At 32.4% G+C, this 13980-nt stretch overlaps 1 pseudogene; it reads left to right on the top strand.

Moving 5' to 3' along the window:
- Nucleotides 1-13980, top strand: part of LOC107846346 — a 183378-nt pseudogene that overhangs the window by 121462 nt on the left and 47936 nt on the right.

Raw genomic sequence — 13980 nt, 5'->3', positions numbered from 1 at the left:
AGATACATCCATTTTTGAAACTATTTAGTCGAGATACATATTACATTAACCAGATCAAAGGAAGATATATAATTAAAATTATGTATTAAAAAATTTATGGATTTTTGAAGTATCCGACTATTTTTTTTTAAAAAAGGAAATTTAGATAATTAATAAAAAGGGTACAGATTTTATGTAGTTTAATAAAGATAAATTGTGGTGTCAATATAAATAGTGATTCCCCCCTTTTGACAAATTATTTTGGTTGCTTGAATTTCATTATTTCTTTTGTTTTGGGAATTGATTTTTTTTCTATTGTGGTTCTTCTATAGGAATTCTTTCTATTTGACGAGTAATGCTATATTATTTGTTATTGGTATCCTCCCGTGACCTTCTTTATGAGAATTGATCTTGCTCATTTCTTTCATCATGTATTTAAATTATTTTTAACTGTGTTGTAGGTCAATGGTGCACAAGTGCAAAGCACAGACTCTAAACTAGTATATATATATATATATATATATATATATATATATATATGTAAGCTTTGTTTTGTTTTTTCACTTTCACTCTTTGCAGTTCTTCCAACTAAATCTTTTGAGTTACATCTAATCTTGTTACTTGTGTTCCACATAAATTAAATCCTTTATTAATCCTAAGATTATCCTCTTAAGATGGTGCTTGTGAGGAGAAAATAAGAAAAAAGGCAATTCTGTCATGCACAAATAATTGCGTTTAACTAAAAGTACAAATATTTTGTTTTCTAAAACAAGCATCGAGAATTATACAATGAGAATATATAACAATCTTACTTCCAAGCAAGTTCAGATTTAATATATTAGTTTTAACTATATATATGTCATTTATTTGAAAAGTATACAACTATATAAAATTGAATTAATTACATATTTACTTAAAATATTTATGTAGGCACTGTTATTTAGAGGAACAAATACAGTTGTCATCATTCTAGAGTGGATCTTATGGGAAAAGTTGTTTTACACCAAGATGTTTAAGAAAAAGCACAAGAAGAAATTTACACGTGTGTGGGTCATAAAAGGCATATAGATGACTCAGACATGCAAAACCTTCCTTAGTTGCACCATAATGAAAGAAGTTCTTTGATTACATATACCAAGATCAGTTCTATCTTAGGCTCATTTGTATATACATGATACTTATGATGGATAAGTATTTCATTCTAGTTGGGACAACTGCAATGGTTAATATACGCACTATTACTTATGACCCATCAATTTGGGAAGACTCTTAGGCCTTCAGGAAAGAAAGATTTACTAATTATAAAGAAGACATCTCGATCATGAGATTAGATCTTAGGCTTGATCCATTCGGGTTCAGATGCCGATTTAAAAAGAGCATTAGGGTTGACCACAATGCACGTAAGGCCAGCACGACTTCTCCAATAATTCAAATAGCTTCCAAGTAAGCCTGTTGATATTTTGGAATATTTGAAGGTTTCCCTTGATGTGAAGAAGTCTCTGGATTGTCATGCATTTAAATGACATGGTATAGAATCTAAGTAATTTTGACTAGCTATAATTTAATAGGTTTTATGAAATTTATCTACGTATGGATTATCACTCACAAAATCATATGAATTAGAAACAAAGTCCATGAAACCTTGAAGTTTGATTAACATAGAAATGAGTTATTATAGTCTTTGAAAAATTAAAATAACATAATAAATATAATAGAAAAGGGTAAAAAATTTCCCAAAAACTATATGAAAATAGACCACATATACCCAACATTACATTTTGAATCAAAAATAAACCCGTCATTACCCCCAAGAAACCACAAATGCCCTCTAACGTTAACAACCCAAATTTTAAATAACGTGGGGACTCATTCATCCAACTAAGCATTGCCAACTAGGATTCCCACTAAATCCTAACCTATTCATGTTGACCCATTGTAGCCAACCCGACCCATTAATAATTAAAACATAAACATAGATATTTTCTCTTTATTTTCACTATTCAATTGTGTTCGTAGCAAACACATTTATGAACTCTCTAACAACTTATGCAGAATTTAAAGGAGGCAGTGAAGCAACACAAGTATCACCTATATAGGCAAAATAATATAGTCATACCTTTCCTACCATGTGACGAGCATGTGGAAAATATATAACCCCCTTCAAACTTCAACTAGAGTGCCCTTCCATGATAAAATTGGCACACTTGTAGTAGCTAACTCACATACATGAAAAAATAATCCAAAACTGCATGATAGTGGGCTAATCAATCAATGCCCAATATGACACCAAAATCAACCATGTCGAGAATAATCAAGTCCACCTAAGTCTCACACCCCCAAAAAGTTAGCATATATGATCTATACACCCGACCCACCACTAATAAATTGCCTACATGCATAGAAACATGAATAGGTATAGTAAGGGATTCATACCTAGCATCAATACTAGTTGAAAAATATGCTGAAACATAAGAAAATATGGACCGAGTATCAAATAACACAAAATTAGAATGATGGCAAACTGGGATGATACTTGTAGTCACAACATATGAGGCCTCTGCCTATATTTTTCACTATTGATTTTCTAAGTTTGAACATCTCTGAGATACTTTAGATCATATCTTATTATAGGAAAAATCTATGTTTTAGTTAATTTTTGAATTTGGGCTTACTAATTGGGACTCAAATTTTCACAACATTTTGAGGGTTCCTCATAATCGAGTTTACTTAGAGTGCAAGACATTGAAACCATGATTACTCACTATCGAATGATCAATCTATGCATTCTATGCCAACTTCAACCTTCCATTGAGATGGCAATGTTACATCATCTCAATTGGAAGTCATATCCTTAGTCCGTTAAATTTAAAGGCACTTTGATCTCTTTAGTAGTCCCTAGATTCTATCCATTGTTACAGGGAATTTGAGCATCTGGCTTACCCTTTACTTTGTGGATTCTAGGAGATCACTAATTCGGGACCCTGAGTCTCTAGTTGGGACACTACTGGAAATTACCCCAATGAAAATGAATTTTTTGGCGACGGTTAATGAATCATTGCAATAGGTGGTCTATTGCAATGGTTTCAAGAGTTTCCCAAAATAATTGTTCTATTAGCTAAAATTTAACACTATACCATCACTTTTGATGATTAAGTGTTGCAATAGATAAATAAAATAAGCTATAGAAATGCTTTATTTTATTGCCTCTATTTTCATGAGAAATTTCATCAAGTTTGCCAAAAAAATATTTTAATAAAACTTTTCTATTCTCTTAGCTTAGATCTACAACACTCTTAAACCTTTAATTCCCCTTAAAATATTTTTATCAATCGCTATAATTGCTAAAGTTTCTATAATAATTCAATCTTATGGAGATGACCGTAGAGATGATCTGGTAGTGAGCTGCCAGTGGTGAGCTCTGTGGGATTTACTGGTGCCGCTTTGAAATTTGATTTACTGGTGCCAGGGATATTCGGACCAATATATCTTCAATTAAGTTGTTTTTGTAAGCGTCAGACCAACTGTAGTGAGCTGTGGCATAGTGAGATTCAGACTGACTGTAGAATTTCATTGTAGTGAGTTAAAGATAAACCATATCTGACTTGCACTTTAATTTCATACCAAATTTGCACTTTGATTTGTGATTAGGGCTAATTTTGTACTTCAATTTCTCTTAGTGTTGGAAAGTGAGACTGAATTTCTGCTCTCAATTTGTGTTGGAAAGTCAAACTGAATTTGCACTTTAATTTCTCTCAAATTGCACTTCAATTGCTTCAATTTGGGGATTTTAAGGTTAGTGTATTTTTATACGACTTTGACCTAATTTTTAGGAATTTTTGTTTTTTCTTCTCCTTAGAGAACATTTGATTGCTGAGTTTATTTAAATACGTGAACATTTTTTATTTCTTCTTGATTTGTTTTTTGATTTCTATGGCTTTAGCTTCTTTCATTATTTCTCTATTATCCTTGAATTTGACGTAAAAATGTTCTAAGACGTTAAACAAGTACACTTTTATCAGGCTAACTACAGAGGAAATCATAAATATCTTTATAGATAGTTTGAGTTAGATGGCTCCACATAGGTGGTTGAGGATGAGCAGACATGGCTAGTGGATGGTAAGGTTTTCACTATTGAAGTAGGACATAGGAGATAGCATAAATAACGTGGTATCCATTCATTTCATATCCCAACTGAACCAAATTAATAATGTAGTAGCTTGCAAGTTTCATCTCTTAAGTACTAACACCAAAGAGAGATAGAGAGAAATGTCAGATTATGAATTCTTAAAAAAAAATAAAAAATCAAACAAGCTGGAACAATACACTTGGATAGATGGGAAGTGAAGTACAGTACAAGATGTTCCTTGTAATTCTGTTGAATACGATCATTATGTTGGAAATCACAAATGTGCAAAAAGTTGTATGTGTGGATGCTAGCCTAGAATGTAATGGCACCAGCAATAGCATTACAAAAAATGTTGATATTTGTAATTTACTATTTTTGAATTAGAAATGTAGAAAAACAAGTAACAATGAAGGTCCTAGGGTTGTTCTAATAAGACATAGTTCTTTTGTATGCTCAATTGTTAATATGGCACCTAGTAGATATGTCAAGGATGTAAAGACAAGGTATTTTTCTGAGTGTTATTGCTTATAGATCAGTACCATAGGTACATGACTTTTTTGTGTCTGAATAGCATAATCAATAGTTTATTCCTTACTGAGAAATCGTAGAAAGCTTTTATAATGCAGAAGGATATTTTCATACTTGCACATCTTAAGTTTATCGTTCTGTTATATTTGCTTTAACACCAGAATGTTTAAATGGCTAATCGTATGATGATATATTACTTTGACAATGTCACTATAAACCATCTCACTGTACCATAAATATAGTTGGCATACGTGTCCTGCCCCGAGGACAGGCATAACGAAAATATACATCTCTAGATGATTGAAGAACCAAAAGAGACGTTGTATTATATGGGGTCTCTCCAAGTTGGGGGAAGCGCTTAGAAAACAATTATACATAATCAATTAATTTTTAGAAGATAGAGTCTTGGTATAATGGAAAGGTGAAGGACACTAAATCTTGATAGGAAAAATTCATTTGGGTTACCTTTTTAAATGGTCTTTGAAATGAAATTGGAATTCAATTGCTTACTACTAGTCAAGTCAATGGACATTTAAGTGACATTAGAATTATGATAATTAGGTATAATTGATATTTCTCAAGTCTTGATACAAAGTGACTTTAGGTATGTTGCTACTTATTTTAGCATATTAATCATAATTGTTGGTCACAAGTCATTGCTTTGTCCAGTGCAACATATATACTATGACATATTCCCTCTCAGTTATGTGGTCAACTAAATCAGTCACCTAGAAAGTGACCATTCTTCCCGAGAGAGAAAGTTGTCCCTTTTACTAACTGAATCCTCAGTTTGGGGGCTTTTTTCAACACGTTACAAAGCTCCAGTCATCGGTGGGTCACTATTAGTTAAACTTAGAAAGGTGAACATCCATGAAAAATGACCTTTGGATAATATGTTGCAGCATGATTTTTGTCAAGTCTTGTTTGAGCACATTTTATGAGGCATTTCCATGTTCTTCGAACACATCTGCTAACTTCTACAGATATTTGTTTCCTATTATGGAAGCATACAAAAATAGGTAGTTATAGATACAAGAGTCCTTGTTTATGATTCATCTAAGGGCGTGGCATACTGGTCAATGAATTGATATCGAGAACCATGATGTCTCTATTCAAAGCTCACTAAAGGCAAAATGTAAGGTTTTGCCATCCTATCTATCCAAGTCTTGTCAAATAGAGTTACCCGGGATGCTGACAGGTGTACAAGTAGAAAATAAATTGAGTAGAAAACAACTACTCTTATGAGGAGTGTTGTACAAGTAGAGGATGTCTTTTTATTATTTTTCATGTTACTTTGGGACCTTACTTTTCCAAACTATTTGTTTCCTCTTGATTTTTTTGTTTTTTTGGTTGTGAAAATAAAAGAAGGTTTATTTTGTCAATTGTTGCAAAACTATGTATAGACACCTTGTAAGTTGTATCAATTACAAGGTGTGGGAGTAGTAGCGAATTAGAATGCAATGGCACCACCAGCATAGGCGATGACAATAATGATGAATTCCTGATGGAATTGGAAACCAACACCAGGATTCTACAAGATAATAGTTGAAAAAGAAGACTAGTCTATCTTGTCCTTCAAAGACCACCAATAAGTAATGCAAGGGCTTACACTAGTTGTATTAGTCTATGGGTCAGTAAGAAATAACGACCTTGCAACAACTAGAATCGCTGCAAACATTTTCCCAAATGATCCATATAATAGCTCTGCTTTACAAGTAGATCTCCAAAAGTTAGTAGTTCTTTTCTTAATATTTCTCTTCTTGAAGAAACTTCATATTGTAACATATTGTACTAGTAGTATTTATTTGTGTCAAAATATCTGTAAGTATTAAATGTGTTATTTTAGCAAACCAATGGTGATGTATCGAATCATTATCCTAGTGTGGAATTAATCTCTAATCTTATCAATTCTAGATCTTTAATGGTAGAGTTTTTCAATAAAATTTTCAAGTCTTGTAAGTGTAGCAGTTGTGTTTGGGTACAATTTTACCTTAGATGACTGACTTCAGTTGGATGCATTCTTTTTCCTTTCTAATTGCTTTTTTTTATAGTTCAACAATTGATAATGCTCAGATTCTCAGAAGTTTAGATTTTGTGTAACCTAATCATAAAGCATTGATAGCTATCTTATTTCTAGTTACAGAGGTAATATTATTACTTATTGACCATGACTTATGGCTTCATGTTGCAGTTCGCCAACAGGGCCAATACTTTGTAGGAAGCCAATATTGAGGTCTACAGTTCCTTCCTAAATACAGAATATCACTGTCTTTGTTTGAATTTCATTAGCAGTTGGGGATGGAAATTATAATCACAACATCACGTGATAAATTTTATTAGATAGTATGTTACTAATCAGATTAAATATTATCCTCATATACAATAAAATCCGCATTATCTCAAAAGTCCTTATCTTTGATATACTTATCTGTCTATGTAGTTATTTTATTATTTTTTTTATTTTTAAGCTCTTTGAATTTTTCTTATCTAATAGCATTAAAAAGTTAGTTGTTTAGTTTTAATTTGTGTCAACTCTTCTATATAATTTTTTTAAGTTTCTAAATCTAAAGACAAGCAAAGAAAAAGAAGGAACAGTGCAACAGATAAGTAACATACGGTTACTTCACTTTATATTTGAAGATTTTTTTCTTTATTTTGGGATTTAAATATTAAATTCATATTTTAGCTTAGCATGAATCATAATTTTGATGATTTCATTGTGTTACGTAGGATTTTAATGGATAGTGAAGATAAAAATAGGATGAATTGTTTAATATGGTCTGATGCGTTCGAGCATGGAGTGAAATATTTTCTTGAAAAGAATTTTGAATGAGCTGATCAAGGAAATGAGATATTATGTCCTTTTAGAAACTGCAAGAATCAATATTGGCATTATAGAGTGTGGTGGAAGATCATTTGCTTTCTATAGGCTTTCTTCCTAGTTACACCAAAATGAACTTTCCATGGAGAAAGCGCTTCCTCGAGAAAGACATATCATCCAATCAATGATGATGAAGGTTATTATATATGTGATGATATTGATGGACTACTTCATAATATATTTAGAAATACAGATGCTGAATCGAGGCATGGGGAGAAGGAGTTGGAGAGGGATTACCTGAAAATGCAAATAATTTTTTTAAATTATTAGAGGAAGAAAAACAACAATTATATCTGAGATGTGAGAATTTTAGTAAGCTGAGTTTCACCATTTGGTTGTTCTAGTTTAAATCATTACATGGGTTGAGTAATGCAGCATTTTCTGATCTTTTAGTATTGATAAAAGAGGCCTTTCCCTTTGTTCAGATACCAGAGTCTTCCAATAAGGCTAGAAATGTGATAAGAGATTTGGGTCTTGACTATGAAAAAATACATGCATGCCCTAATGATTGTATGTTATTCTGGAAGGACAATGAAAAAGCTGAGATTTGCTCTGTATGTAGGACTTCTAGATGGAAGAGTATTGGTGGTGCCTTAACCAATGCAAGATCTAAAATTCCTACAAAGTTTTAAGATACTTTCCGTTAAAGCCTAGGCTTAAGAGGATGTTAATGTGTCATGAAATAGTTGTTGCAATGAAATGGCATGCTAACGAATGACCGAATGACAAAAATCTAAGGCATCCCACTGATGGCCAAGAATGGAAGGATTTTTATCATTTGTATCCAAAATTCTCTAGAGATCCTCATAATTTTAGGTTAGGTCTCTCAAGTGATGGTTTAAATCAATTTCAAACCATGAGTATTTCTCATAGCATGTGGCCTATTATGCTGCTGAACTATAATTTATCACCATGGATTTGCATGAAGCTATAGTATCTTATGTTGTCAATGATCATTCTAGGACCATATTCTCCTGGAAATGATATATATGTATATTTGTAACCACTACTTGATGAATTAAATGAACTATGGGAATCTAAAATAGATACATATGATGTTGAAACCAAACAAACATTTAAAATATGTGCAACCTTAATGTGGCCAGTTAGTGATTTTCTAGCATTAGCAATGCCTTCAGGATGGAGCATTAAGGGAAAATTGGCATGCCCTACTTGCGATCATAACACATGCTCTCAATATCTGAAACATAGTTGAAAGATGTGTTATTTGGGACATTAGATATTTTTGCCTCTTGATCATCCACTGCAAAAAGATAGAAAGTTATTTGATGGTAAGGAGGAACATAGACCTGAACCCATTCCTTTGTCGAGTATATACGTGCTTGAAGAGTTACGAAAATTCAAAAATGTTTTTGGAAAGGAAAAAAAGAAAAGGTCTCGAGATAATAAGGCTCATTAGAAGAAAAAATCTATTTTTTTGAATTGTCATATTGGCCAGATAACAAATTGAGGCACAATCTTGATCCAATGCATATAGAAAAGAATATATGTGATAGTTTACTTGGGACTTTATTGGAGATAGATGGAAAGTCAAAGAATCATGTAAATTCTCGATATGACTTACAAGAAATTGGAATATAAGAGGACATACACCGGTAGAAGATAGTAATGGAAATATAAGTTTGGCTCAATCTTCATTCTCCATGGAATTAGAACAAAAAAATTATTTTGCAGCATCTTGAAAAATGTCAAATTACCTAAAGGGTGTGCTTCAAATATATCAGATCACATGCATATGAAGGAGATGAAAATATCAGGGTGCAAGAGTCATGATGCTCATTTTATAATGCATCACTTGCTACAGGTTGTTGTTAGAAAGTTCTACCTAAGAATGCTGCATTGACATTGATTAGGTTGTGCAATTTTTTAGAACCATATGTAGTAAGGTAATTAGGCTAAGAGATCTTGAAAAACTGGAGTCTGAAATTGGTGAAAATACATCTAAACTTGAAATGATTTTTCATCCAGCATTTTGATATAATTCTACATTTGCCTGTTCATTTAGTAAATAAAATTAAGCTTAGGGGTCCCACTTATCTTCATTGGATGTATTCCATTGAGAGGGCCCTATGTAAACTTAAGGGACTCATTTGTAATTGATCATGTCCAGAAGCATCAATAGCATAAAGTTATTTGGTTGAAGAGTGCTTGACTTTTTTTTCAAGATACCTACATGATGGTGTGAAGACGCGATTTAGTAAGTACCAAACTGAAGATGAGGAATCCACTGTGAATTTTCCCTTATATTCTCTAAGAATGGTCATCCAACTGAAACTGAGAATAAAAAATATTGCATTTTTTTGATGGATGCAAAGTTATGTTATGAAGAACATCAAAATGTCCATTTTAACATGGGAGATTAAAAAGTGGAAAAGTTCATCGAGTAAGATATTTACTTATTTAACTTCATTTATTTGTTTATGATAAGTTACATAAACATCTATTTATAAAGAACTAGTAATTATATTTTCAATATTCTTGATTATAGAGAACATAAAAATTCATTGAATAATCTTATTAGATCCAATGCATGGGTAAGAACAAGGAATCATAGTCATGAATTCAGCAGTTGGTTTGAAGAGAAAGTTAAAAATATTGAAGTATCCCATCATTTAAAATGGATATCTAGGGGGACTAATTGGTGGCCAAGAGATATAATGCATATTTCATCCATGGATATCTATTTAATACAAAAGATTGGGATGCCCCACGCAAAACTCAGAATAATGGAGTGACATTATCAGCAACAATTGATAGTTTTACCATTGATATGGACCAAAACCCATATATAGAGAGGTGGTTTATTATGGAGTCATTCGAGATATCATTGAGACTGATTACTATGATTGTTTAAGTATTGTATTATTTGGATATGATTGAAATCAGAATGAAGTAGATGAGTATGGGTTAACTCAGATATACTTCAACAAGTTATGAAGTCAAGATGATCCTTTTGTGTTGGCATCATAAGTTTATCAAGTTTTTAAGTTGCAGATCCAATTGAGGAAGATGTTTATTATGAAAGTAATAAAGTCCCTATTGATTTGTATGATCTAGAGGAAGAGAATTGCCCAAATATAGGAGAAACATTTTGGAGGGAGCCTAATGATGACGTAAATACCTCAACTAAATTAGATGAGTGTAACTTCAGATGGGAAAGAGAAGACGGAGCCATTGTTGTTATTGTTGATATTCCATCTACTAAAGAATATTTAGAATATATAGTAATGGAACATCATAAGAAGAGGATGAGATTGACGATACTGATTGGGATTGGATGATGGCAGATGATTAGATAAGCTAGTTCAATTAAATATATGCTCATTATTAGTTTCATTTTTTTGTGAGTGTTAAATTTTATTTTCATACATATTTTATAACCATGCCTTTTTAGAAAGTTGATCACTTTAATTCTCAAAATAGAGAGAACATTACATCTCAGTATTCGCTCTTTCATTTCTTTCACAGGATTCAGTTGATTATGAAACACTAGGAGCTTTTTCTAAGCTGGCAGTCGTTATTTTAAGATATCCATTTCAGGTATGTTAGGGGTGTGTAAGTTTGTTTTATCTTTATTGAGAATATGGATTTTGGGAGTTTTGGATCATTATGCTGCACGTCCAGGGTCTGATAATTTTGTTTTATCTCTATTGGGAATAATGTATTTAAATGAAACCTTTTCATGTTGTGCAATCCCGATTGCAGGTATTTTGAGGCAGCTGATTATCCTTCTTTTCGTGGGCTTTTAAAGAAAATTCTTGCCCTTTTAGACACACAGTTATCTGATCGGTGATATAATATAATCAAATAGGTTTGTCTTCATAACACTGACTACTATGTCATATATCATGAAACTTTTTTGTTTAATAAGATAACAAAATACAACAACAGATGATGTTCCTTTAACTCAGATGCCCTCATTTTTCATTACTCATCATATTAGATTTAAGCATTCAGTCTAGTTGATCATTTTGCATCCTTTCACATGTGATTGGTCTATTAGTTCTGAGGATCCAATTTTGTATACTATGGTAAAAGTAACTATGCCTCCAAGTATACATTTATCTTTTCTTTCCTTTTTTTTGCTGGGAGAAGGGGGTAGATGGTGCCTTAAGAACCATGTACTCTTTCATATCACCCTGGGTGTGTGCTCTTTCATTGTGGCACGTTATGGATACCTTGTCATCAATTTCTTTTGTCAATCCTTGCTACTAATTTTTTTTATATTTTCTTGTAGTAAGATTGTAAGTTTATTTTACATACCATAATTAAAAGTGTAGCTAACAGTAATTATATATAGTTTCAGATGGTTTGAACATTTTGGATAGTCATTCATTAAAATTCCTTTTTTGGGACCTGTTTCATATCTGACGGTGGAAATTTCTCCATTTTACATAGCCTTTGTAGTTTTATGAGCAGTTTACCATTATATCTCCTTTGCTTGGATAGGTAAAGTTATACTTGTAAGCACTGTTGCATAGTCATACTTTTCCTTTGTCTAATATCATATTAGTTTTCTGTATCTCCCATGGAGAAAAAGAAAAGAGGGTAAATTGATAATTGGATGGCTCTAATTTTGTTTATATTAGTATCGATTCAAGGTAATGAAATTTGGTTTCTCTTAAGTAGGGTATTGCATTGATCATCATGGTTCTCCAGGTTGTGCAAATTCCAAACCTCAAGGTAAAACAATTCATGTATTGGTTTTTATTGTGTTACAGCTGTACAGTTTTATGTAATGTTTTGGGTCTAAAAAATGGTATAGTTCTTGTAACTGTTTAGGATTCTATTAAGTAGTGGTGGTGATCTTTATTTTCGTACTTGCAAAGTTATCTATTTTACAGGAATATACCATTGGTACTTGTGTGTTCTTGATAAGATTTTATGGTTTAATAAGATGGTCTTAAAATTGACAAATTGATTGTGATTCATCTTCTTTTCCATTAATGTTGTAGATTGAATCAGTGTAAACAATAAAGGAATTATAATTGGAATAAAATTCTATCCAAGTGTCTTACAGGTTGTTATTGCTAGTTCATTTATGTGCCCTCATTAGCTGCTCTTTGTGTCCAGGGAAATAGTGCTAGTACTTCTCCATCTTTGTTCCTATATACTATTTTCTAGGATTTGAAATGTTAATTATGTGTAATACCCCATACTTGTCTTAGCTCAATTCAGCCCATAGCACATGTACAAGAGGCTTAGAACCTAAAAATTTTGCTAAGTGTTGGAGACTTAGTTTCATTTTTGGCCTCTTAACTTTGTTGATTTTTTTAAAGTCGCCTTCCCGACCCCGAGACGCAAGGTTTTGAGTTGATTCATGTTCAGCGGTGTAAGTATTATGTCTCCGATAAGTTTTGGATTTTTTGGATGAGGTTTGGACCAAGTTTGGATTTTCAAAACAGAAGCTCACCGCAATTGGACCGTGTAGCAGGGAGTATAGTGATGGAGGGGTCACCACATTGTGGTGAAGATCAAATAGACAATTTTCAGATTCCAGCAAGTCACCGCGATTGCACTGCATTGCAGTGGAAATTGCAATGACAACCTTGTTGCATCGCAGTGAAGGCCCAATCAGCGTTCCAATTACGAATTTTAAATTCCAAGGGTAGTATTGTCATTTTACCTCACCCAAATCCATCCAAAACACAAAATTAAAACCCCAAAGGGCCATTATATGCCCCATTATTCATAATTTCTCTCAAATTAAAGCTATTCTCTCTTATGAACAAACCCTAGACCTTCAAGATTCAAGCTCAAGTTTCAAGAGAATCACTAAGAAATTCCACAAATTCTTTAATTAAGGTATGTTAGATGTTCATCCATGGGCCCTTTTCACCTATGGAGTCCAAGAATCAGTTTTCAAGTTTAAAGATTTGATTTTTACATGTTATTATGAATTATATCCATGAACTTCCATGAATTTTGACTTTATACCTTATTTACATGTGTTTCTCTATAGAATTAGTTCTTGACATGTTTGAAGGATGAAAATTTGCATGTTAAATCCTTAACCCATGATTTTAGTATTGAATTTATGTTACTATCATATGTTTTAAACTACTTCTATGCTTTAACTCATGATCCCCAAGTGTTTGGTGAAATGCCTAAGTAATGATTTTGGGATAATACTTACTTATTAGTGTTTCAAATGATCTCATGTGTTCTTATTTATTTTGCTACTGAGTGCTGGGGGTTATGAATACCCAACAACTTAGTTGTTTACTTAGTTTCATTATTTCCAAAATGGTTTCGAATATATTAAAGTATTATCAGTTTACTCAATATATCATATTAGTAAGTTCAGCTCAGTCCAGTAATTAAAGTTAGTACAGTTAGGAGAACGATATAGCACCGAGAAAATCTAGGGATGGAGGCTTACCTACCATTTGAGGGTGTGACCTTTAGTAGTAGTCCCTGTGTTCCAGAACTACGTAGCCTGCAT

The sequence above is a fragment of the Capsicum annuum genome, chromosome 11 (genome assembly GCF_002878395.1).
Source record: "Capsicum annuum cultivar UCD-10X-F1 chromosome 11, UCD10Xv1.1, whole genome shotgun sequence".
NCBI classification, from domain to species: Eukaryota; Viridiplantae; Streptophyta; class Magnoliopsida; order Solanales; family Solanaceae; genus Capsicum; species Capsicum annuum.
Note: the sequence above shows the minus strand (reverse complement) of the source record. Positions and strands in the feature narration are given on the sequence as shown.